The 25,805-nt window shown below is 45.4% G+C and overlaps 2 long non-coding RNA genes across 2 annotated transcripts in view; both read right to left on the bottom strand.

Annotated features, from left to right (window-relative positions):
- The window catches only part of LOC138685460 (uncharacterized), a 182,700-nt gene that overhangs the window by 88,163 nt on the left and 68,732 nt on the right, over positions 1-25,805 (bottom strand). The window lies entirely within an intron of this gene.
- Positions 8,891-19,657, bottom strand: LOC138685459 (uncharacterized). Its single transcript, XR_011324719.1, has 3 exons — positions 19,136-19,657; positions 16,184-16,268; positions 8,891-9,375 (listed from the first exon to the last, which is right to left on the bottom strand). It is a non-coding gene; the product is annotated as an uncharacterized lncRNA (long non-coding RNA).

Below are 25,805 nucleotides of genomic sequence, written 5' to 3'. Positions count from 1 at the left end.
TCTTTTTGAGTTGGATCTGCTCTGCACATGGTATCTGACACCGAAGAACAGCTGGAGAAAAATGGTGAAATGATAATCTCAATGATTTGGTTTGTAAAAACATCTTTTCAGGGATATTTGCTTAATGCAGTTGGACAACATTCTGTCAGACCTGCCGTTAAACAGGAATCGGGCTATGGCACGGGCACACCTTAAACCAGCCCCTGAATTGTGCCTTTGTCTCCTGCCACGGCAGTTCTTTTTCCCTTATTTCCCTTTACATGATTTTGCAACAGGAAACATAGCTATTAGCTAAATGGCAGCAAAATATTCATACTGACATTGTCAGAGCTAACCCCCTGAATAAGCACAAGGAGATACTGGCTAGCTTAGCAGGACAGGAAAACAAGACTCCAGATCCTTTCACCTCCATGTCACCAGGTCCAGCCCAGTCTAGATTGATAGTTGCAAAAATGCCATTTGACAGCTTTTTGGCACTCTGGACAAAATGAACTGGGCAAGGGAAGGATGGAAAAATCTCAGCCTGAGTCCCACTGGGACGAGTATCAACACTACAAATGGCATTGCTTGCCAGCTCAGAAAAGAGGCCATTGCATTCCTCAGACACATTACTACCAGGAGGGCAGGGGGAATAATGTCAGGGCCATGTTAAAGAAACTTGCCCTGTCCTGCATGTACCTTTTAGGCTCCAAAATGAATTGAGTGCCTTCCATCAGAAAAATACCCACTTGAAAGAGCAGAGGAGAGACAGCGGGTATCAGCCAGACAGGGAGAGTGTTATTTGCAGGCAGTTTCCTGAAAGTAGCTGCTTTTAGGAGCATGCCTCAGGAAAGAAATGGGAATTAACTGCTAGTAACAATCTGTCATAACTCAGCATTACTAAAATACTGGTGCACCCCAGCACTGTATCCAAGCCTAGTTTGTTTGTTGCATGAAGCATAGCTCATTTGGAAAAAAACATGGCTAGACAGAGGAAGCTGACTCTCAAAGTTACAGTATCTTAGACACACTTGTGTCCTCCCTATGACACCTGGGCACTACCTTGTCCTTGACATATTTTTCCTTATGAGATACCCTGATGAAGTGCCCCTTCAGGTGTTCTTTCAAATGCTGCAGTCAGCATGGATCTTGCTGCAGCTGCACATGTACCTCATGTGAACAAGTCCGGATTTTTTAAACAACTGTATTTGGCATGGCCATGCGTGAACCATGTGGTTCTGGTACTCTGAAGCAGGGGAGAAAAAGCAGAGCAGCTGAAACTTTCTTTTCCCTCATAGACTGATGGCTGTGTTAGCTCGCGGTTATATCAACTCAGTCACAAGGCCCATGTGAAGCATAGTATCTCAGAGAACAACAATTATCATAGGGTATGTTTCTTCTTATATTTCTGATGGGAATGCAGGACCAGCTCAGAACAACTGAAGAAGCAGTATTGCTGGTATCACTCAAACAGAGCTTGGGATACTTCTCTCCCAAAGGTGGAATTGGCTCTGGCAGCTAGATCCAAAGCATAACGCTGAGAAGAGGTGAGCAGATTTCCCATGAACCAAGAATTCTAATAGTGGCATGTCCTACAAGCACATGGTCTGGCCACTTTCTCCTCCTGTTCCATCTTGCCATCAGACAAGGGGATCACTGAGGTCTGTTACTGAAGGAGAACAAAGGTAAATGTTGCAAAACGATGGCACTAAAAGCAAGGGCCTGAATTTGCAGTGAGGGTGCCCTGAACTTTATCACTTGTAATGAAGTGATAATCCACTTTCTGACATTCACTAGGAAGGTTAAATGAGTGAAAAGAGAGAGAACTCAGCTGATCTTTGTCCACGGTTCCTTAGGGGATCCATATCTGATAAATTATGTGTGTTACTTGGATTAGACAGCCCTGTTTTTTTCTACAAGGTATAAGACCACAGCAGCAAGGTCTCTCTGAAATTTCTTGGTACTGCAAAAGTCCAAACCCGAGCAATTCAGGACTCACTATTTCCTTGTATCTGTAGTGGTTTGAGTCCTGGATTAAATGGATTTACTCCTTATAGGCTGACAGGATGGCAAAATTCACAGGTTAAAGTTTTGAAGCTCAGACACAGCAGCAATAGTCAGGCATAACCAAAGTGCTGTCTGACCACCACCACGTCAGAAGAAGCAGAAGCTGCATTCCTCAACAGGAGCACAGGAGCACCTGGATGGCCACAGCTCCTCCACAGCCATATTCACGTGCAGGCGTACAACCCCAACCCAAGCCCAAACTACAGTTAGACCCTTTTATTAGGCGAAGAATTAAAGCACAGAAGAAGAGAGACCCAGATTCAAAAGCTGTTTAGACACCCAATGATGCAGATAGATGCCAGCTGGTATTTTCAGAAAACACTGTTCAGCAGCTAAGAGATCAGTAAAAATCTGCCCTAAATCAGCCTACAACCAAGCAGAAAATCACAGAGGTCAAAGACGAGGAGAGGTCACTACAGGAACAGCAAGCTGCTGGATGTCAGCTACTCCACAGGAAGCACCTTGGTGCACACTCCTCTCCTTTGGTAAATGTGAGGTAGCGTGAGGCAGCTTGTCCATCAACAGAAGGGGAATGAACTGTCTCAAGTTTAGTGTGGCATAAAGGAGTGTAAATGGATATGGCACTGCTAGTCTCTGGACACAAAGACAACTTACAAGCGGAGCATTACAGTTCCTAGAAAGAAACCCAACAAACTCAGAAAATAAAACATTCTGACCTACTTTCACCTCCATTAACCTACTCCTTCCTTAAAAGCTTAAGTAGATACATTAACTTGTTGCTAGGCTCTCAGCAGCAGGATTTGAAGTCCAGGGATTCCAGTTATGCTCAGCAAAGGAGCGTGTTGTGGTGCCCTGGATACAAAGACCATGTCTCTCACCCCCACCGTTGCAAACAGGAGCACTGATAGCTTGAATGCTTGTGCTGCTCTCAGTTGAGCTCAACTTTTGTGAAAGCCTGTAAGCAGAGAGACGGGTCTCCGAGCACCCTGAACAAAGCCCACTAAACCTTCACAGGTCACAGCTAGGCCTTTCAGAGCTGGGAGCACCACTGAACTTTGGCTGAATCAGACTAACCAGCTCATCGTGAGTGAGGATGATAATATGGTAGTGTCTAACTTACCAGGGAGATGGATATGTAGTGGATGAAGGTGAGGCTAAAAAAGCAGATGTACTTGACCTCTCTTCCAGGGTCCTTTAAGGACTTTTGACTCGCACCCTGTCTGAGAGCACTGGTGACCTGGCCTCCAAGATGGGAAGGCATGAGGAGATGCACGGGATTTTAACAACAAAGTGTGTTTGTAGTTCCACTAGAGCCGAATCCAGGAAATGTCATTGTTCACAGCATGGGCCATGACCCTCGCAGTCTGCTTTGGAGGCAGTGACCTCTGCCAAACGGTGACAGAACTCAGCTCTTAGGTTCAGCTTAATCCTGACCTGCAGCTCCACCTTTTAGCCCCTGGCTTCCCAAATCGCTTTGACAAGACACTGAACTCCTGACCTACAGAATCCTCTTTTATTCCAGTCCTTATCCTCCTCTGTCTCCATCTATCATTTCACCGCTCTGAGCTCTGCCAAAGCCTCTCACTCTGGACCTGTGACACTATTCTTATTCCAATACTGAATATTAGTATTAGCAATACCATTCTCACCAGTAAACTCCTCTGTCTGACCATTGCCAACACTCCTTGACCCCGACAATACCTGGTTTTGTTCGCCACGCTGATGGGTTAAACTACACCCCTCCCAACCTAAAGTGCCTCCGCTACTGCAATTCAGGGCTCGCCCTTCCTCCAGCTGTGTTGATGCACCTCCCTCCTAAGAGGCTCTCAGCATACTTTATTCATAACGGCTACAGCCTGCAAAGATGCTGAAACAGGAAGCCAAATGACTGCTGCGCGACCTTGGGAATGCAAATTCCATGTGTTTGTGAAGTCAAAGCAAGCCATTTCCTTCCCCAGTCCCTCCTCCCTCCGCAGGCGTGCAAGCCACAGCTAATGGGAAAACACACAGGCACACACAAAGCTTTGTCGACGCTAATTGCCAGGAGCTGAGGCCCAGTCATCCTGTTGACTAATTTGTCAGCCGCTGCTGACTCAGCAATCTGGGGGGACAGTTTCTCTCAAGCGCTCAAGTGCACTGGGAAGTAAATGGCTCTTATTGTTCTTTCCTTCCCTTCGCTCTGTGTCTGCATTTGTGGACAATTCCTGCCCCGGGCTTGACCTTGGCTGCAGCAGTGACTGGAGGGCTGGGATTGCCATGGCTGGTGGGCCTCTCATTAAACCCTAATGGAAAGAACAGGCTCAATGGCGGTAGGAGAGAGAGGGGGGAATGTGTGACCCGATCTGGAAATAGCATGTGCATGAGCAGGCCAGGGCAGAGAGGAGAGGGCTGACCTGAATTATGTGTATTGCACGGGGTAAAGACCAGTGAGATCAACAAACTAGGCCCTGTCTGCAACAAACGTCCCTAAACCTGCCTGAAATATGCAGGACTTCCTCACTGAGCACTGCCTCCGCACTTTGCTTAAAAGGCAGATCTGGGCATGAGCCCAGGCAAAAGTCCTCTGACCAAAGGGAGAAACTGCTGCTGGTGAACTGCAGATGACGTGGGAAGAGGCGTGGGCCGATGCTGCAGGCAGGAGGACAGACACCTCCAGCCGCTGCACACAGCAACATGCAGTTCTATATGTTCGTGCAACAGGCGTCCCACACCCTGGCAACGTAAGGACCTGTTTGTGGAAAAGGCTACCTGAAAATGAGAGACAGAGAAAGCAGAGGAAGAGACAAAAGACAGGACCCTGTGGAATTCCCTTTTCCCCAGATGTTTCATGGAGAGCAGTGCCCCAAAGGGCACAGGTGGGACAGCCCATATAGCACATGCACGTCTACCCCAACGCGCAGCTGCCAAAAAACATGTGTCCCCCCTCACTGCACCACAGCTGTGTGAGCCCACGCACACTTCTGTAGAGCACACCTCTACACAGAGGGAGAAACGCTGCCACGTGCTAACGGATACCCCATATGCACCCATTTATTTGTACACGGGGCTTCTGTATGGGCATACTGGTGTGGTGTATCTCTGTCCCAAGCATACCCATTAGCATGCCCAGCTCTGCCCACAGGCCTGACCCAGTCCGTCCCTGACTGAGTAGTGCTATCAGTATTGTGAAACTTTGACTCAGCTGATAGCAGCAGAGTCGAATCCTTCCTTGGAGACTGGCAAGCAGAGTGCATTTCTGCAGTCACTGCGGAGGGAGTGCTACGCATGCATAATACTTGTTGGCAGAACGGTACAGCCAGGGATTCTGTTGAAGTTTCGTCTGGAGCCGATTAAATAATTCATTATCAATAATATTGTGAATTTTGGCAATATTTTCACTGAACAAATATTCGCAAATACATTTCCATTATTTAGCCAGCTTTGGCTCTGTCCCATTCCATTTAATATGCAGCTCCATCAGACTTTGCTCCCAGGTAGGAAAATAAGCTGGATCTTGTAAGACGCGTGGCTCCTAGCAAGTTTTAGCCAGTTTCACAATCAGCAGGTAGCATTTATCTAATTGTCTCTTTCTTACAAAGAGCTTTGCTATGCAATGTTTTCCTAACCAGTCTGGGAATCCCAGAGGTGTTTATTAAGAGGCCTAGGCATTTACAGTAGGCACAACTTCTGTCTGTGCATTTTCTTTAAATTCTTTGGTTTGTAGCTTCTCAGAAATAGTGACTTTGCTCTTTTTCACTTTGACCTGTATGCCCTGCTGATTGTAAACAGACTATTTTGAACAAATTACTCTTCTTTTGGAGAATATCCTGCATGAGTGGGTCCTCTGAAGATAGCAGACGTTTCTTTCAGGATCACTGTTTTGAGAAAGTCCTAGAAAACAAACCTTCTATCTTTCTCCTGCTGCCAAACCAGATATGAAATAAAACTTTGCAGGATAGTCCTGTGCTTTCTTCTAAACATCCTCAGTATAGCCTGCTCTGTTCCTGACTTGCAGGAGTCTAGATCGCTGTTAGGCTGTTAAAGAATTTGCTTTTATTCCAGGCTTTCTGAAGTTTACCTTCTCCATCTTTTTCCATCCATTTCAGTTTAGTTACAAATCTCTCTCCTCCTGGGAATTTCTCTGCTCTGCTAGTGAGTCTGCATCCTTTTATATGGCTCATAAAGAGCTCATGGACTCCTGAGAGGTTCAGAAGTCTATAATGAATGACTCAAAAAAATAATCATTCAGCCACATAAAAATACGGAGAGGCTCTGATTTCTATTGAGGACAAATCACACAAATGTGGCCCTTCTAAGCCAAACCCATTTTGAAATAGGATGTTCCAACAAATCACTGGAAAACTTTTTCAGAGATAAAAACCTTCTCATTTTCCAGAAATCTCCTTTATTAAATGCCTCATCCAGTTCATTGCAATCTCTCCATATTAGGCATAATACCAAACACTAAAATATATCAGATAGAAAGAAAGATGAGAGTGATGAAGTTGGAATCTGAATTGTCACAGAAAATTACTTTATAATGTTAAATTGGACTCATGGCCACAGTCCCATAGAAGTGAGTATTTATCACAGAGAGAGACAGACCCTTCGTCTTGGCTACACTCTATGTATGTATTAAGTCCAGGGACAGAGGTGGCCTTAAACCACCTTTGGTGTCACCAGTCACGGGGTGCTGGGTTCTCTGATGTAAATTAGAGCAGCCCAATGAGTCTCACTAAAGGGGCTTGATTTTTTCTGGAGGTGTTGCCAACCGGTCACACACGGGCAGAGTCAAGTCCCTTTACCTTGAACAGGTTCACATAACCTGGCAATAAGATATGTGTTATAGGACTTCCCTCTGTCTGGAGGAGTAACATCCTCCAGAAGTCAGTCTAGGGCCCAGGCTAGGGACCCATCTATTCACCACCACAGCATTGCAACGTGTACCTGCTCGACCAGCTTCAGAGAGTGAAAGCAATAAGCTCCTTGGACTGCTCTGTAAACCAAGGGTTGGAGCAGACCAGACCTGTGCCATCTTTTATTCCTACTGCAAAACGTGTTCCAGTTTCCAAATAAATGTTAGCTTTTGTTTCCTTTCCTGAGAATGGAGGGTGTTTCTCTATGCATGAAGAACTCATGGAAAAGGAAAACCCTGCCTTTTTTCTTTTAATGTGGGTACTTTCATTTTATCTATGAAAGAAAATAGCTTCTTCGACCATCAGCTTCACATGTGGAAATTACATGACCCTGAAATGCTACAGTCTCTTTCTCCTTCTCCCTCTCTTTTTCCTTCCGTTTTTTCTTCTCTTTTCTTCTGCATCTTAGTCCAACATTCTCTTACTTTCTCTATAGTAGGAATCAAGGATTTCAGTTAACACAAATTTGAACACAAAAGACATCTTCTGTAAAAGCTGGGTAGTTTGGATCCAGGGCTCTATACCTCCCACTTAGCTTCTATTTTAGTTACTGCTGACGTATCCTTCAATCTCAGCATGGGATTAAGCACACAGGTTACCAGATGATTCTGTCCACTCCAAATAAAACTGCATCGCTGGGTTGCCACCCCTTTTATTCCACTTGAGTGAGTTGCAGCCTTTCCCTCTTCCTTTTTCCACTTGTAATAGCTTATTCCAAAAGAGTTTAGTGCATTGTCCCCTTCCCCTGGCCCAGGAATGAGGTTGCTAAATTATATTCATAGGTCCCATTCTGCTCTGTGACTGTGTAAAATTAAAGGCTTTTCCTGTCTGAACAGGTTTACAAAATCCAGGAGTTCTGCCGCTGTTGTCGCGGTGCCCAGGAAAGTCTTGGGAAGCACAAGCAATAGCAATCCAGGCCCAGCTCTGCATAAGGGACTTTTCTGAAGGAGGGAAGAGGAGCCAGTGCAACTTCTGTGGATTTAGGAGACAAGCAAGCAGCTTCTCATGAAAGAAAACAAGCAATTTCACTGGGAACTGCAAGGGCACCAGGCTTCACGGTCCCCTTTTCGGTACCTTGGCTTGAACAGAGAGTCCCTCAGTCTCTCCTGCCATTCCCAAAGCAGCCCCAACGAATCAGTGAAGAGCAACGCAAGATACTTCTCCTTCGGGTGACCATGCTTCTGGTAGTGCAGTGCTGGGGAAGGCTGAAGGGTCAGTGGGAAGCTCCCACATGGCCGCACTTGCGGGCAGCAGCACTGAAGCAGGGACAGCCAAGCTGCACTACAGAACTGACTCATTTGCTCTACACCACCAGCCAGCAGTGTTTTGGAGGAACTCATCTAGGAACAGTATCTGGGCACCAAAATAACATTAAAACATAGGCTACATTGGTCCTTAAAGCCCCTTTCCCCCTCAGTTTTCTCTGAGGGATGTTTTTTTCCCCCTGATTCTGTCTTCCCCTCTTGCTACCCACCCTCCCTGTGTTCCCATCTGGCCTGCTCTCTGTGGGACCTTGGACACCCCCTTGCTGCCTCTGGTTTGCCATCTGGGGTTAGTAACACCAACCTCCATCCCACGGGGATGGTTTGTGGGAGCGATACTTGGTGAATGCACGTCTACAAGTACTCTGAGGTCCACTTACGGCCTCGCTAGAGAATAGGAGATGACTATTTTGATTGCTGCTCTCTCTCCCAGCCACTTCTCAGGCTTGGGTCAGCATGACGCCCTGCCTAAGGCTCTCATGCCCTTTATACAGGGACATGATGGTTTCTGAGCAGAGCCTTCCTTGCTCAGGTTATTTCTGTATCAGAGTTGCTGCACGCTAGGCTCCCTAAATCCGATGCAATCCAGGAAGAGGTGATTCCTCCTCTGCCTGCCCTGCTCACAGCAGGTTGTCACCTACTCTGTGAACTGGGCCAGACACTGTGCTGCAGCTTTGCTTTTACTTGGGGAATTACATGCTAAGATGGTTCCTCCTTCCCATCCCCCATATCTCCAGCCACAAAAACAAGCAAATGCTTGTGAGCTAATCCTGTGCAGAGACTTTATTAAATAAACACAACTGGTACTGGTGGCTTGTTTGTTTGGGGTTGCTTTTTTTTTGCATTTGCTATCTTTGGAAAGCTAATCCTCTGGAGTTCACCCAGCGATTTCAGTCACCTCCAAATAACACTTACTAATAATCTTAATAAATCCATCTCCTAAGCAGCAGCCACTACTGGCTGGCACCGAAATACACAGAACACCTCAGCAGCAATGCTTCAGCTCACACCCTTGTTTATCTTGATCGTAAAGGAAAAGAAGCACTTGCTCCATACATTCTCAAATCTCCCCAAATGGCTCCTTTGGGTGGTGTGACTGAACACATCAGTGAGGGGGAAGGCAGTCGGGAGGATGTGACTTGCAGGCTTCCTCTCTTCCCCTGCCCTGCTCCAAACCAGCTGCTGAGCACTTCTCACAAGGCTGCTCATGTCTGGGGTAAGAGAACCATATTAGATGCATGTGTAGCCATAAACACAAAGAAACTGCTTGATTTCTATGGAAAAATTAAAGCTCCCCATCAAAATAATGATCCTAATTAAAGCAGGGGAACTCGGGGACACAGTCTCCACATTTTTGGTGCCCAGTCTGGTACTCATGGCAAGAGATGGGGTGTCAGGACATACTCTGTTCTCATCTATTTCATTGACTTTGTGTGTGAAGTTGGGATAAGTAACAAGAGCAGAGATCTATCAGGCACCAAGAATGGATAGTAAGCATTGCATATGTCTCAGTCCAAAACTGCAAACCTAACTCTTCCTAGGTTCCTCAGCCTCATTTAGGGTCCCTGAAAACTATGCAGGGCTCTTGTTTTTAACATTGTGTTCCCCCAGGGCTTGCAGACCCTTATGCCTTAGGGCACTGAGGAGCTCAGTGCTGCTCTCATGCTGAACATGCTTCCTCCACTTCGCTCCCGAAGAACTTCAAACTGGCACGCAAGTTCCTATCAAATGAGTCTTCTCAGAGAGACTCCTTCAATAAGGGTCTCCATTTCCTTCAAAACAACTCTGTAAGAGGCACTGCTCTGCTTAAGTATTATTAACCCCTGGTGTTACTGATGGGAAAATTAAAGATCAGTGTGAAATGACTAGTTTAAAGCAGACAGGCCAGTGGCAAATCAGGTACCAAGGTAGAAAAAGGACTGGAGATTTCTTGCATGTAGATCCTCAGTCTGCACAGACAGACCCCTTTGAAGTTCTTTAGTTTAATGATTTAATCACAGCTTATTATATGCTCTGAAATACCTGGATGACAGACATTATGCATATTACCACTTTAACTTGTCTGTATGCCTTATTTAGAGTGGCTGACACTAGAGGCAGCTTCCTTATTGTGCCACCAGTGAAATCCGATGCTTGCTACAGCCTGGCTCCACTTTTTCTGACTGGTTTTCAGTATTCTCTGTTTCACAGGGGGGAGGAAGCTCTTGGGAAAGATGCCAGGGTGTTGGCCTTGATTACACTGATTGAGAAGTGAGACAGTTCCAAACCTCCACCAACAGAAACTGATAGAGAAGTTTGTACCACTGATGCCCTGTAATACTGGAACTGGCATGGCAGGGGCTGGGCAGAAAGAGAGAATCCTATTTCTAATACAAGCTCATCCTTACTTACTGCCATCTCTTCAGAGTCAAGGCAAGGTTAAGCCAAACACTAAGAGAATTAAGAGGTTTGCCGTTTTTATCCTACATTAACCATTTGGCCTCACCCCTCCAAGCACCCGATTAGAATTTTATCAGCTAAACCTTCTTCCAAGACCCTTGTGAGCCATTGGGGAACTACAGATTTTGGGGAGCTTATTTTTATTCTGCTTCCCTGTGTTGTGCTCTCTGAGATTCTGAGTGCTATAGGCAGGGGCCAAATGAGGGGGAGAGGTGCTAAACCCAACTGGACACAGGAATTTGCTATGTTGAGGCCCACTATGAGTTAAAAAAAGGAAGAAAAGAGTGTACAAGAAACATGCTATGAAAAGGGGCCTGACTGTACATGCAGGATAGATTACATTTAAAACATTTGTTATGGGAGCAAGAGTTTGCAGTCTGATGGGGGAAAAGATAGAAAATAAAAGAAATGGCTGGGAAGAAAAGACATAATACTGCAGACAAAAGAGAGAGGAAGGAAAAGAAATACTCTTATTTTCTTATTCATTCGTATTTCTGAATTGTGAAGTCCTTTGTCAAGCAAGATGTAAACAAAATGCGAGCTATCCCTGCATTTCCTTTCCCCTTAGCGTATAGCAAAGGAAAATTCATCTGTGCCCAGAAGAAATGCAACTCCTACACTTAAAAGGAAAAAGACTGAGCAATGCAGACACAGAATGACAGATAAATATGGAGACACACAGATACATATGGGCATACAGCCACAGACACACAGCGCGCGCAGACGTGAAAAAGAAACAACACAATAACCATGTGCATGCAACAGACCCCCCCAGGCATCGTGAATGAAAGCAGCAATAAAATCCTTCTATTACTAGCATTTTGCACTACCAGACCGGCGTCACTGTAAAGCAAACAAAAAGCTTCTCCTTGTCAGGGCTGTGCTCCCTGTGCCTGCCAGCTCGGCATGGCAGCGTACAGAGGCTGTTGCACACTCTCCCTCTTCCACCAGCCTTGAGTGCAGACACCCAGCTCGGCCAAGGTCTGTCTTTGCTGTCAGAACTTTTTATGCGGTACTAAAAAACTCAGCAAGTTTCATATGGTTAAAAGGCTGAAATCACTGCCTCTGACTAATCTTCATTTTCTATTCAAGCTCCCCTTCCCCCCTCCTTTCTGATTGCGCGATTATACATGCAGCATTGTAAGGCACAAAAGTGAACTGTATTGTAGCTATGTGTACATGACTGTACAATCTCCCGACCAGACCAACGTGTGCTTTTCTCGATGACAACGCTGACACAGATCCCAAGTGTCGGGTGGCAAAAGCTGCAGCCAGTTTCCCATAAGTCTATTTCTGGTGTAATGCAAGTGCTTGAGCATGGGGCTGGATGTATATTTAACTCCACATGTTTTAATCCAAAGAGGTCAGGAAATAGGAGCATGAATGCTCTTGTTGTGGCAGATGGGAATGTGTTGGATTGCCCACATTGTCAGGCAAGGGGCCCTGGGCCTGGAGGTAGTGCTGACATCATTGTCTCTCTCTGGGTTTTGCCTGGAGCTGCAGACAGAGAAAGCTGTGCAGGCAGTAACCCTTTCCTGCCTGAGCTCCCATCTAGCACGCTCTTCCACAATCTCCTCTTTTGTCGCTGTTTCTGCAGTCCCAGCCAACGCAGCCTTCAAAGAAAATTGCTCTGGGCCTGCTTAGGCTCTGATATTTCCCTTCCAAAAGAAATAAATTGTATCAGCTCTGGGGGGGGAAGGTCAAACATAAGGGGAGTGTGTCACCTCAGCTGTGGAAAAACACAAGCCCCGAAAGAAAGCCTTGGCATTTATCATTCAAATACACAGATAGGAGTGCACAAGGACACGAACCTTCTGCTGTGAACACCCAAACCTAAGTAAATTTAGGAACTACATAAAAACTTGACATTTAAATACCCTTGACTCAAGGCAGTCGTATAAACCCAGGAAAAGGAACAGGCTCCAGCCTCGGCATCTTCAGTGCTTCCAGTGGTTTTCAGACCTTCAGGTAATGGCTGAGGCGCAACCGGCCCAGCTATATCTCTGCTCTGCCCCGCAGGCAGCCCCCGTTTCTGGTTTCTGACTTCCTGATGCTCCCCTTTCCCCACCCACACAACCTGTCCCTGACACCTCAGCAGGTACCCACAGTGTCACAGGAGTTAGACAGCAACAGCTCCCGGGACTCAGCACAACAGAGGATCAAGTGTTAGGTCTGCAGGGAGGCTCCGGCAATGCCAAGGGAGTATGCAAAATAAATCAAAAAAGTTAGAGCACACATAAATATCACTGTGCTTCCACGCATTGCTCCATGGCTTTTAGGCTCTCTGACGGTTTATCTATCTCCACTGTCCAGACTGATGTAACAGCAATTTGGAGAATTTGAACCAGCAACACCCATTCCGTAGCTCTTGGGAACCTTTAAAAGCCCCTCTTCCTTGTACATCAGCCCTTTTCTTCACCATTCTTCTCTGTGGTGGCATGGAAACAAGCCATGAAAAAAACAGATTCTGCAGGAAAACAATTTGTGCAAAATCTGTATTTGCACTTTTCCAAAGACAGCAATCCTCTAATGATTGGGGGTCATTTTCTCTTGCCTGTTCCTTTTTATTCTAGCAACATAAAAAAGAAAAATCCTTAAAAAAATACTTGCTCACTGTTCAAATAACAGAGAGGGACTAACTCCCCTTGCCCCAGTAATGCCAGAGAATCCCACGAAGCACACTGACCTCTCCTTCACTCCCCCCTGTTCCGCCCAGGGATTACAGCAGTCTCAATACAGGCTTGTCCATGCATGGGCTGTGATTCCCAACCACTGCAAGAGCTTTTATGAATGTAATTTCAGCCTTATCCACATTTCCTGACTTCTCTGTATTCTCATCAGACTTTTGATGTAAAAGTAACTGACGTGTTTAACTCTTCAGAGCAGGAATTTTGCATTTTTACCTATCTGTAGGTGACCCTACTATGTTATAAAAGAAATATTAATTTGGGGGGGTGTGTGTGCACATTGAACTGCAGAGGAGAGTATGAAGAAGAAGACAACAGTGGTTTGAAATAAAACTTATTTAGGGTTTTTGTAACAGGATTTGTGAAACTGGGAAATGAGACAGATCCTCAGTCTCACCTGCAGCTCCTCTGCCGTTTAAATTAACCATTGCCTGAACTCAGGGCTATGCATTTACTCGTCACACACACATCCTTCTCAGCTCCATGCGGGAAGAAGGGCGAAGGCAGAGCATATGCTGCTACCTGCTCTCTGGGCAGCATTGCTGCTGGGACTGCGGCAACAAACACTGTTCAGACGTAGTACATCACTTCGGCTCCTTCCGCTGTGCTGAGATCTATATTAGCCCACAGTAGGTCAGAATTAGAGGAGTCAAAAAGTAAATTGGGGGCCACTTTCTGCCCATTCTCCTAAGGTGCAGCAAATGCAAATTCAGCTCATCTTGAACTCTGTTCCCATCTGTTTAATTTGTTGTAGAGTGACATTTATACGACCGTACCCAATGAATGAATCCCACATGTTCTGTGTAACACACAGTTTGGTGACACAAATGTACATGTCAGATGCTTATATGGATATTTACACACGGATAATACATGTGCATTGAGTATGGTTTCAGTTTGAATGTATAACACAGATACATCCAGAACCCCCAGGTGTCTTCTCCAGTGCATGAGACAGCTCCAAGGCCTCTGACGGTGACAGGGTCCATAAAGGAGGAGGGACTTTAGCACTATACTGGGACCCTGGGTCTGCCTTTTAGCAAGACCCCTTAGAGCACAAGGGGTCTTGTGCCTGCACATCCTCTGGCTGAAGCACAGCATCATGGACTCTCTCCACACCCCGAACCAGGCACAGCCCATGAAGATAACTAGTGATTGTCCACATTCAGTGCCTCAGGTGATGGAGAAGAAGACAGGCCATTAGGAGACGTTAAGAGTGCCTCGGCTGCAAAATAGTGTGAGGCAGGAAACAACGTGTTAGTCTTGCACTCGGTGTCTGACTTGATAGGTCTCCGTTAGATAGCATTGGCAAAACCTTGTAAACCTTAGGGATCCCCTGCCAGCTACAAAGAAAACCTCTGTGGTGACTGTGAACTCAAGTCTTCCTCTCTAAGGTCCTGTCTTAAGTAATTCGACAAATACCACTCCACAAACCTTGGATTTGGACCGCAGGCGAGGTCAGCCTGATTCAGTTGCCTTCTTTTATCTGCTGCCACTACAGAAGTTTAACCCATTCCCCGGGGCTCAGGAAAGAGGGCAGTGAGCCACACAGCTCTGGTGAGTCAGCAGTCACAAAACCAGAGCACCCCGACATGTTCAGTGTCTGCCCCGCTCTGGGGTTATGAGAAGAAACCCACCATTCCCGCAGAGTGGATGTGCCTATATACACCTGGGGTTCGTGCGAGCGTTTTGATAGTTTGCCTTACATTTACATGCTGCGGGTTTATCTGTGTGTGACTCTACACGCATAAGAGCGAGGAGCACTTTCTGCTGGGATCACCAGAGGGATTTTTTTTGCTAGGAAAGGGTTAACCGGAGCGCCCTTGCTGAGCTCCGCGTCTCCTTGCATTCCAGGGTAAATGGTGTTTTGCAGAGCCCGGTTACCTATGGCAACAGCGGAGAGGAATATTGCAGGCGAATCTTCTGAATCACAGGATTTACAGCCCATATGTTTATTCTGCAGTGAAACACTTCCAGCCTGCTTCTGATGTGAGCTGGGAACCGCGAGAGGGCTTTGCAGAGCCATTTAAAAGGCAATGTGAGCTAGAAGCGAGGCATTTTTAATCAAAGGCCAGGTTCAAAAAAGAAAAACATAGCAGAATCAGAGGAGCCTCCAGAATGAGCTCTACTGTCACAAAGCATACCTGTAGTCGCAAGCCGCCGCCATTAATAATCTCCACACTTTCGCGGTGACATAATAACTCCCCGAATTTCTAGCCTCAGACTCAGCTCTTGCACAGCCACCCCGGGCAAATCAGCAACACGAAGTGGCTCCACAGCCGGCACAGCCATGGCACCGTCCCCTCGTCCCCTCGGCCAGAGCCAGCTCTCCAGGGCCTAAAGGCACCTTGCTCCCTTTGGAACAATACCTGGACTAGGTACTGCCCCGTGGGCAGCAAGCATAAATTACGGCATCTGCTTTCTGATGTGTGCATGTACTACTGACTCACAGATCATTGGATGGGTGCTTTTCATTGGGCTTTATAAAAATTTGCATAGGATTTTTTAAAATGATCACAACTGGAGAGAGTGCTTTAAGCCTGTTAAGTATTAAGCATATTTACGGCATCCTTTGAAAAACAAGAGTACAAATACATGCTTTTACATACAATTTTGAAATGCCAATGGCTTCGCTGAACTAACTGCATCTCATCTCATCCCTTCTGAGAAAATAAGCTGTTCCGGGCCTGGCTAAGCTGTGGTGGCGAGATCATCTGGGAATTCAGGAAGCTAACGGCACAAGCCAAGGAGCTGTGGTTGAATGCTTGAGCAAAGATTCATTTCACCTAACTCTAACCCTCCCAAAGTCAGGAATCTGGTCTCAGCTCCCTCTGTAGTCAGCAGAGATAAATTCAGTTGTTCAAAGACAACTCATTACACCTAAAAGAAATACCTGCTTGGTTGAGCGTGTGCATGCAGGTGCATCTCGAGGTACTGGAGACAGTAATGTGATCCCAGTGCAGGCTGAGGGCAGGTCACTGTAAACACAGCTAGACAAGACACATCAGACCCAATTCACATGGAAACGTCCAATTTATACTCTTCTCTCTGGAACTTGAATGCTCCCATATGTTGCTATTTCTTTACTAAGAAATTAGCAGTGTATACTACATATTAATCTACCTATCTCAAAGCTTGAGAGGAAAACGCTATGCTAGCTGAATGAGGGGCTGGACGTTTTGCAGGAGCCTGCTACTCATTTTTGAAAGCGCAGAGGCAGGTCATTGCAAACTGTACTTGCTGTAACCTAGGAGGAATTTGCCTTGCTGTTAAATATTTAACAGTCACGAAGGACTGATCCGCGATGCCTTGTATGGACACCCTTTCAACGGGTTCAAAGCAGTACATGCCATTTTTCAGGGCTGCAGTTCCAAATATACTTTTTTTTTTCCAGAAAGGGAAGGCAAAAATAAGATACAAAACAGTTGAATCACAGGGCTTCTGTGTGAGCCCTCAGAATTCAGAAATGGGCACATCTGTTTAACTCAAATTTTTGTTCCATTTGGCTAAAATGAAAACATTTACTTCTCCCTACTATTTTTCTTTCCCTCAATTTAGAAAAGAAAACAGAATCAGAGTTTATTGATCCAGTGAAATTTATTTGGGAAATTGCTTTGAAGCCGTGGACTAAGGTAAACAGTAATTCATAATATATGTAGCAAATGATCATGCAAATCACAGAAAAGGAGAGAGAGGAGGAGAGTGGGAGGAAGAATTCTTCCCTTAGATGGAAAATGAATGGGTCTTTAAAATAGGAGAACTGGCAGGGTATCTGCCTGCCTATCTGTGCATTGCTTTTTTAACGCACCCATCTATTGTATACAACCATCATATACAAAATTAAAACTTGAATTCGGTTTGCCTATTCATCATTCCCAGGTTTGGCTTTGTTTGTTTGTTTGGGGGTTGTATTCAAGCCCTCCTTACAGCAGGGAGATCTGAGAGGCAGTGGGGTTTGCATTATGCAGTGAAATCACTCAGACTTGAGACGATTTTGGTCAGATGGAGGAAGAGGGTCTTTCTTTTTCCCTACAAATCAGTCCTGGAATTTGCCTCGCTTCTGGCTGAAGTTGTAAGGTTTTAGAAAAAGGACCAGCAATTCTGCTAGCAGGAGGAATTTTGCGTGGTTGAAGAATGGAGAGTAAAAGCCATCTTTCCCGCAAACGCGTGTGTGTGCACGTGTGTTAGTTTCTCATTCTCCACCATTTCCTGAAAACAGAGCTTGGGGAAAAAGCACACAGACACATAACATTTTTCCATTAGCAGAGCAAGCGGGGGAAGGTAATGGGTTGGGGGGAGGGGGTGGTAATCAGAGATCTGCTTAGTCTTCATAGAAAGAAAAATGCCTGGGCGCCTGCTTTGCCATAAATTGCATCTGGTGGTTGGAGCTACAGCAAGTTATTAAAGCGACTGCATTAAAGTCATAATTCAGCAGGTCAGCAGCACGCTCTGCTCTGCAGCCCCTCCTCCATCATCCCTCCCAGCCCCATTTTCTGAAGGGACCGAGCACCGGTGGCCTGAATCAGCTCCTGCTGCCGCGCTCGGTGGCTTTTTTCGCTGGGAGGGGAGGGAGAGGGGAGGAAGAGCCGGCGAGCTCACGCTACTGAGGTAATTTGCTTTGCAGAGTCACGGGGAGACGGTGCTGCCCACCCAGGCCTGGCGATACAGGAGAAATCCCGCTTCCCAAATTTAGCTTTCCCCGCACAGCAGCAGGGTGACTCCCTGGCTCCAGGCCCCCTTGTGCTCTCTAAATCATCCTCCCAGCCTCCCGGCTGGGCTGGGAGAGGCGGGGGGGGGGGGCAAAGCGAGATGTCAGTGCAGCTCGGGGACGGGGTTGGAGGCAGAGGAATACATGCTGCTCCTGCCCGATCGGACCGAGGGACGGGAAGGGAAACTGCATCCCGCAAACCCCAAGATGGATGCCGGAGCGGGGGCTGTGAACAGCCAGATTAGTGGAAAGCTCTCACTGCTGAGGTCTGAAGCTGGCTTGGAGGAGGCAACATTTGTCTCACATTTTGTGTTAGTATATTTGAGCAGCACCCAGCCTCACCGCTATGATGAAAGCTCCCCTCAGATAATAGCTTCCATTTCGTTTTCCTTTACAAAAAACCAGGCACATACAACATCAGTGCTAAAAGGTTCAGGAGTCCCCAGCAGCTTTTCTGATAACAAGCTTGTGCATGTGTGATTAAAAAGAGACTTCTAGGGCAAAAACCCACAAACCCCCAAACTAAAGGGAAAGCAGATTTTCCCCTCAGCCTCCCAGAATCCTCTAAAAGTGGTGATTTATTAAAAAAATCAAGATTTTAAGTGAATCACCTTGCAAACATCCTGCTAAACATCCTCAAATGCAGAAGGTCACCTGATTGGGGTTTGGTCACTTTTTGTAGTTGTGACCCATTTCTCCTGTTTCCAAGGGGACAGAAGTGCCCTGAAATCACCCTTGCACCCTCGGAAAGCACTCTGGGGCTCTGTTTTTACTGGCCTGGCTGTGGGGAGCACAGCAGGCCACAGGGCGCCTTCCTTTCTTCTGATAGTAAATATTTTCTTAATGAATCTAAGGAGGAACACTGAAGCTGAAACTGCTGAGATGACAAGTAGGTGCATGAGGTCACCCAGCGATGCCAGCTCAAGAAAAATGCCAGATTTTCAATGCATGTCCACGGATGTGGGCCTAGAAAACAGCATGCAAGAGGGAAAAAGGCATGCACACCACTATTCCCTTAGCAGCAAAGATTCCTTGCTTAAAACAGACATGCAAATGTGTTATTTTTTCTGCAGATTACATGTGTTAGAGACACTCTCATTTTTCCTTCTGTTTTTCACTAGCAGTATAAATACCCACCTCACAGAGACTCCAGCAGAACACTGGGGGATGGGTTTCTTCTGCTACCCAGGCTCCACAAAATTGTCACGCAGCTCCCTTGATGCAGAGCCACACTTACACTCATGACGATGGAGGACAAGTAGAACATGCCACCGCCTTCTGGGTCAGGATTTTTTACTCCCATTGAGATTTTATTATAGGCTTGAGATCCTCTGAGAATTAAATCCGCTGCTTGTCTACAGAATAGATAATGGCAGGGCAAGCTTCCCACATCACTGCCTCCTGCCAATGCGGCTCAGCTCTGACCTGGCTACCATTCATGACTGGACAGAGTAGAGTTCATTCTCCGTATCCCATTCATAGCCACTGGCCTTTGCAAACAAGGAGCAATTTAGAATCCAATTTGATTATTATTTTCAGAAGAGAAACCAACCAGCAAACCAAGCAGGAACTGAGCTGTGAGACACTAAAATAATTTTGAATAGATTTCCTGTATACAATGTGGATGGCAACAACTTTTGAGCACTAGTGACCCAAGGAAAGTAAAGAATAAATAACAAAATTAAAATGCAAGCTATTCCGTACTCGCATAGAGCTGCTCCAAGCTTTGTGCGTGTGGCATTTGCCAGGGCTGCTTTCGAAAGGAAACACTCTTGTCACTGCAGCTTCACTTTCTAGCATTTACTAGAGCAGTAGGTTTTTGTAGCTGTGGTGACCTAAGCACACAAGAAAAGTAAGCGTGTGATGGGAGAGCTTGTATGGCTGAAAGCTTGTCTGTGTTTCGCAAGACTAAAAAGTTGAAAAAAGATACTGCCTCTGCCTACAAACCTCGCCTCTCTATATAGCTTGCCCTTCATTCATGTTTGTGCTTCTGAGAATGTAGCAGTTCAGACAAGCACTAGGCGTTACAGCTGCGATTGCTGTATTTATTATTCCGGATACCACAGCAATGAGACAGACATTCCTATGTGAGGTCTACGATTTTCCCCCAAATGTGAGGATATTAGTCAAAGCTCTCACATCGCAATGTGAAAACGGTAGTCCGTCGTATTTCCAGTGTTATTTCCAGCAACAAGGGGGCAGCAGGGAGCCTCGACCAGAGCTCGGCATCGAGCAAGAGCAGACGGGCTTCGGCTCCTTGTTGCCAGCCTCCCTCGGGCAGTGATAGAGAACAGCCCGCTCCTTGAGGAGTACGATACAGCCAAACCCCAGGAGAATACATGGGGTCTCACCATGTTTCTCAAGCAGACGGAGTGCGAGTGTCCTGCTAGGTCTCTTCAGCATATCTCATACTCATTTCTCATTCCTAAAAAATCTGACGGTACAAATCATCTTCCTTCATCTAGCGTTTATGCTGTTTCACCAGAGTCATAAGGGGCAAGCTAGGCTCCTCAGGGTTTAGATTGTCAATAAGTCAGCTGCTGATCTTTCATATATAGAAATTTACTTTGCAAATGTACTGGGTCTCACAATTCAAGTGGGTTTTGGGGTAGAAAACACCATTTCAAACCTGCAGGTGCACCTGCACCAGTGGGACAGAAGAACCACAAATGTAATTTCATTTTCTACAGGACTCACCACAGGGAGTATCCCTAGCGAATTCTCACCCCTCTGGCTGCAGGGATGCTGGCTGTCCACCTTCCTTGCAGTCAGGTGTACAGAAATCCACCCATGGCCGTCTCTCCACGTCCTCCCCTGAAATGCCACACAGAGAAACTACCTGTGAAATGTCCCTAGCATTTTGGAAGCATTTAGCGTGTACAGCAGCAAAAAACTACTTGCAGGGCATTATAGACATGCTTGGGAAATGCAGAAATGAAAGGCAGCGTATGTTTATTGCTACTGTTCAGACAAAAATCTAGAGTAATATTTGAGAAGAAATCTGAGGGCAGATTCACTAAGCAAACTACAGTTTAGCCAGATCTAGAGCTGCTGTCCTTCCCTGCAACAGGGCTTCTCACTAAATCACAGCAGCTGTCCCTCCAGCGCCAGCAGCAGCCGGGAACATAAGGAACCATTTTTTCTCTCTTTCCAGCGTGGAAGCAACACAGGAAAGTCACAGAGCAGCACTGAGTCAGGGCTCTGCGGCACAGTAAATTTCTGAGGCTGCCTGGTATTCTAGGCACATCCTTACAGCAATAAACTCCTCAGCATCATATCCCAGCCAGGAGAGAATCTGGAGCAGCTAAAAATACAGCCCCTGCATCTCAAAAGCTTGCACACAGCAAACTACTGCCTGTGACCTCTACACCCTCCTCTCCCAGCACACGCACCCAAGGCAGGTGGTGATCAGCCCCAACCCTCAAGGCAAGGACAAGAGAGAGCACTGTACGTGGTGATTGGCATTACACACAAATTCAGAATAAACCTGGGCTTCTGGTAGGAAGGAGAATCTCTCCTTTCCTGGCACATCAGAAAAGACAGGTGGGGTCTGCATTGCCTTGGTGTTTGAGGGGTGATTATTTCTCATTTTGCTTTGCATAGTGAAACACCCCAAAGATTCTGGCATTAGCAGGCACTATAAATCTCGAGGACACCACAGGTGTGACTGGATTATTTATAGCTCTGCTTTTACATTACCAGCTCTAAAACACCACACAAAGAGGAAGGTAATGAAATCTCCACCTCTCCAGCCGTCGCTCTCTAATCTGAAACGGCATTTCCAGGAGCCATTTTCACTCAACCAGGGAGTCTAGGAACAAACACGTTCTCACCCTCCCACTCACTGTCAGACAGCCCCACAACTGGCACGCACGTACACAATCACACACACATTCATTCTCTACATTTCTCACCAAGAGATACAAAAAGTCTCATGCATTTGCAGTTTATCACATGCAAACATACACATCTCTTCCCTTTCAGTCACGCAAATACACAATCACAAACGCATTCTGGGTTAAATTCTATTTTCACTTATGCTATGCAAATATGAAAGCTGAATACTGCCATTAAGATAACAGATTTACAACTGTGTAACTGAGATCAGAATATGGTGCTGACTCTCTCATACATAAATTTCCATAGTTGCTCCTGAATTTGTCTTTTTCCTCAGCCGCCTCTCTGTGCATTAATCATTCAACATTTAAATCAGCCATCCACTTGCTTCTTTTTGCTTTGTCAATGAAAATTGTTCAGCATTAATTATAAAACTCATTCTCCACTGAGGTTTTCTTGGCTTTTTTTCATTAGTGGGTGGAAGTGTCAATTTACAGTCATCTTGTTCTGTCTTCAAAAATACCCAGTGTACCAGCTATACTGCAGAACACATTCTCTGTGTGAGAGCGCCTGTGAATGTGTATGCGAGCTTGTGAATGTGTGACCTTGTGAATGTATATGCAAGATTGGGAATGCATGTGCATACATGTGCATATGCAGAAAAGATATGGAGATTGTGTTTGGATTAGAAAGGCTAAATGTTTCTCAGGCTTTATTTTACAGTTTGAATTTTAACCACTTTCTGAAGCTGAAGATTTTCATCCTAGAGATACAGATGATTTCAGGTTACAAAGCAAAGCATTTATGGCAACTGCAAACGTGCTCTAAATCAAGTATCTTTGGCGACAACAATACAATACAGATCTAATTTTACGTAGCAGTAAAACCTCTCCAGATTTGCTTTCGTATTTTATAATCCAAAGGATGGGACATTCCTGGTCCAGCACCCTGTGCAATCCTGCAGTACAAAACCAATGTGAGTACCGCAGTGCACATGGTAAGATAATAAACCAGTATGCTGTAGCCAATAGCACATCACAAGGCAATAAAACACAAAGGCCAGAGGATTTGGTTTAAATAGGAAATACGTTACCGTATGGACTGAATACAGTAAGGCGGAGGCTGACTAAACTTGTCTTTGCAGGTATGATTTTCACAACTGTGAATGTTTTACTCCGTTACTACAAAGCAGAAACTACACCAGCGCATAAATGCTTTCCAATCTTGTCATTATATTGGGATGCTGCAACCTATATTTAACCCAAGGGGAGGGATGTACTCAAGAAACAACTTTCTCCTTGGCAATCATTTCTCTTATCAGTTATATAGAAATGTTAGACCGCTTTAGCTGCCAACCAGGGATTACAAAAAAGAGGGAAAAAGGCAACCAGGAGAAAGCTGTATCTCTCTGCAAAAAGGTATTATGAACCAATGGAAGATCTGAGTCAAGAAACTAAAGTAATCTCCAAGGCGACAACAAAAAGATGAACAATGCAAATGCTTTTCCCCCTCTGGGATTCTGGTATGAGTTTGTCCTGTTCTAGTACAGTTACGGTGTCACCCCCTTCATGGGGACCTTGCTTTGTGGAAAGCGATGGTTCAGGTAACCAGGTATGTGATGTGCCCACTCTCTCCCCTTCCCCCAGATCTGAATTCTGTCTGGGCTAGTGGCCGCTGAAGTACGGTGCCTGTTCTGTATGCTCTGCACTGCTGAGATGGACTTGCAGTTTCAGTTCAGTTTCACAGAACTGCTGCCCACCACAAAACCCTGCATTGCAACAGGCAGTAATTGCCTCAATTGCAGAAAACACCCAAACGAAAAACCTCAGGAAAGAGATCAAGAATGGAATCAATCCTGAACACTAAACTGGGGAGGAACGGGAAGCTGTCGAGAGGAGGAAGTTAGTATTACCCAAGCTATATACATTCTGTGAAAAACAAGAAACCTTCAATCTCCAAGACTATCAGGCATGCTTTTCACTCCTACTGAAAAACTGGAAAATAGAAAGTGTCTTTTACTGTATGATGGAATGAAAATAAGTAGAAATAACAGTATTTAGTCAAATAACAGAGCATCTCTCCAATCTAACAGAAGTTGTGCTTTAGCTAAACATTCAGAGAGTGAGCTGGGAATACAGCCCAGGGTTTGGGTTTATTTATTTTGTACAGAGCTCTGCATGTGCTGCTCTGATGAGGTTAGCACACAAACAAAGAGGCAAGACAGTGTTAGTCAAGTGGTGTTCTCTCTCCCACTGATAGAACAGGAGGAAAAAAGTGAGTTTGATTCTCATTTACATCAAAACTGTTTTGTAAGCAAAAAAAAGGAGCTCAAAGTCAAGTCTGTATTAGGGAGCACTTCTCCAGGGCAGGTAACCTGGAAAAGCACTACAAATGTAGTCAGAGCTTATACAGGCAAGCCATGCTTCTGCGGTATCAGAAGCAGGCTCACTAGGTGAGGGGACTAAAGGGGCTGTGGCGCCGGCTCTCCCATGGCTCCTCACGCAGTGCATAGGCTTCAGTCACACCATGCAAAACTGCTTTGCAAGCCTCCTTACCTTCCCCTCCCTGCCTGCCGCTGCATCTTCCTATAGAAAGTAAAATTTACTCCAGCTCGTCTCCCTTTCTCAAGTAAAATAACCTATTCCAAGAAAAGCACGGGTTTGCCATTATAAACACATTGACACTAGAAATTCTTACTAGCAAATCTATGTTGGTCAGAAATCATCTGATATCATACTCATGTCAGCAGCGCTATGACAAACCTGCCCTTAGATGGACAGAAAGGTATTTTGTGCCAAATTCTAATTTACACCCATAACTCTTTGCAGTTCTTGCCAGCATGAAGGAACCTTGGAAGGAGCATATACCATACCTGTTTTGACCCTCCTTACACTTCATACTAGTGTGAATAAGAATTTGGAACTGTGAGTCCGTATGTGCCTCCAAATTGCTTCTAATTTTTCTACATGCTTATTTTAGTAGTATTTGTCACCCGTGTGTATGCAAATAAAGCTTGCAGAGGAGTTCTGAGTAATAGGGAGAAAACAGCCTACCACTGTTTATTAGACTACAGCTGATGCCACAGTAAAAAATACTGTTGGTAATTTTAGTTCCCTTCCTCAGGGACACTTCCTGCCCTTCCAAATCGTTATGAAAACTGCTGGTGACAACGCATCCAATCCCAGTACTGGGAGCTCCTCACAGAGACCCATAACGAAACAGGCTCTTGAGCCAGATTTTTTCTTTTTCTGCTAATCTTCCAGGTCCAGATCTTCCTTCTCTTCCAGACCAGAGGTGAAATGCATGACATGGCACAACAAATGAAGCTTTTCTATCCCTTGCCCATGGTCTCTTTCTCCTAAGGTCACCTAACTTCATTCACAAGAACTGTCAGTCCAGTTCCCTTCATAGCCATGAAATTACCTGAAAGAATTTTTAATGCACTTAGATTTTGGTATTGTATTTTTACACTTTTCATCTTAGGTTTCAATGTCTGTTAAACCATCTTAGACTTTGAAAGCCACATTTCCTTCTCAGTGACTCTGTCTTTTTCCACTTGGCAAGTGTCACATTTTTCTGCGATTTTCTTATGGCATTTAAAGCAACAGGATCCCTTTTACCTACTTATCTCTCTGGGCATTAATATCATTGCTCGTTTCTCAAGAAAAATGCACGGCTCCAGGGTTGTTGCCCCTGCAAAATCATCCAAAGAAGCCCACCTACTTCATCTTCCCTCCAAAATTGGTGACAAATTTTGCTTTTTCCTTAAGTGAAAATTCTGAGAGATTCAGCTACATAGATTCAAGTTTTCAGCCACTCTACATATTAGGCATACACTAAATTTGAATGAAATCATTTGCACATGTGCAACCTACATTTATGCATGCAAATCAGGCAATTAGGTACAAAATTACCTGATTTGCATACATAATGCGAGAACCGAGCAAGTAATATGCAACAAAAACATATT

The sequence above is a fragment of the Haliaeetus albicilla genome, chromosome 5, assembly GCF_947461875.1.
Source record: "Haliaeetus albicilla chromosome 5, bHalAlb1.1, whole genome shotgun sequence".
NCBI lineage: Eukaryota > Metazoa > Chordata > Aves > Accipitriformes > Accipitridae > Haliaeetus > Haliaeetus albicilla.
The sequence above is the reverse complement of the archived record's forward strand: the minus strand, read 5'-3'. Positions and strand labels throughout refer to the sequence as shown.